The sequence below is a fragment of the Trachymyrmex cornetzi genome, unplaced genomic scaffold (assembly GCF_001594075.2).
Source record: "Trachymyrmex cornetzi isolate Tcor2-1 unplaced genomic scaffold, Tcor1.1 scaffold557, whole genome shotgun sequence".
NCBI classification, from domain to species: domain Eukaryota; kingdom Metazoa; phylum Arthropoda; class Insecta; order Hymenoptera; family Formicidae; genus Trachymyrmex; species Trachymyrmex cornetzi.
Genome location: NW_017299868.1, coordinates 464305 through 466022, shown reverse-complemented (window position 1 = coordinate 466022; position 1718 = coordinate 464305).

The window sequence follows — 1718 nt, the reverse complement described above, 5'->3', positions numbered from 1 at the left end:
CAGGATGTGAAATATTAAACAAAATTGCTAAAATATATTATAATAGTAATAAGGCTCAATAAATTAAAAAAATGAAAGAAAAAGGGCTACGAGCCTAAGAGTTAGTCGTTAGAAATAGAAATTTTAAAAAATCACAGTATAAATATGTCATTTAGTCAGATTACAAAACTTTAATGTGCCGGCAATAAATAATATAACACAAACAAACGTTTCGATCTCTGTTGGATCATTATACAAAATTGCTAAATAATTGCTAAAAATGTTAAACAAATGTATTTTGTTTGTCTCTAGTTAAAAAACATAATGCACTTCGAAATGTCCAAGTTTTTTCAGCATATAAATTAGCGATGAAACAATGCTTTCTGAACATCTCAAAGTAGCTTATAATATGAGTCTTTCAACACTGAACACTCCGCCATCTCTAAAAAAAATGGATTTTGAAAGTCTGCTTCTCATATATAGAATTATATGACATTATCGAAGAAAAAGATTTAAAAAATCGTGTAAAGAAAAGAAATTAGAAAAAAGATTGAAGGGCTTGTTGCAGTGGGCTACCCACATTTTGTAACAACTTTAAATTAGTAATAATAAATGAAATTATAAATGGAATAAATGAAATTTAAAGTAATACTGATACTTTTCCTATTTTCCATTTTAGAGTTTATTTATTTCGTTTTTATTAAATGGGGTAGCTCACTGTTACAGCAAACTCGTCAATTAATGGCATTTATATTTATCGTACGTAAATTCAATAAATTTTAGCAGTTATTTGCAAGTTTAAATATGGAAAACCGGATTCGGATGATTATTCCGAATTATCTACGTTTGAATAATTAATTTATAATAATTTTATATAGTTTGGAAGTTTCTCGGATATTCTTTGCCTTAGACTGAAGGATGTCTGGTAGATTTCGATTGGAAACGTCAATAAAGCCAATTATTATTTCGACATCTTATTCGCGGACGGAGTAGCAATTTGCGGTCGTAAAAAAGAGAATCATATACACGCAGGCAATGTTCGCGATCGTGTCAGTTCACTCGCGCTGTCTCGTTTTCATGGCGCGTTGAAAAATGTACATCCACGACTCGAATAATACATAATAATTTAATGTGCGGGTCTTTTAGAGCCGACGGAATATGCATCAGTATTGTAAGGACACGCATAACGACGCCATTCCGTCATATCGCGCGACACCCACGATTTACATATTCGAATATAAAAAACTGGATGCGACAATAATTATTGCCGATTTTACGCAACGATTTTATGGAAGATCTCTGTCTTCGGAACAACGCGGAAAATGACGAGAATAAACAATTAGACTAAACTGTCATCATCGAAATACGCTCTATATTTGGCACATGGCCGTCCTCATCGTCTCGTCGAAAGAAAAGAAAGTGACCGTACGAACGCCTATCTCGCCGTTCAATGGATAAAAAAGAAGGCGATCGACGACGAGTTTTCGCCGGTTGCCACGTTGCCGAAAAACAGTCTGACAAGGACCAGCTCCGATTACTCGAGATACTCCTTAATGATATTCAAGCATTTCGTATCAAGCTGTTTGTCGGCTCAATTCAACTTTTTCTTTTTTTTATCGATACAGCTCAATATTCTTACTTTATGCGCAGGCGCAATCAATTTTATCGCAATTATTAAATTATTAATATGTATATATATATTTATATGTATGTATATTAGACTGCCAAGGAAAAAAAAA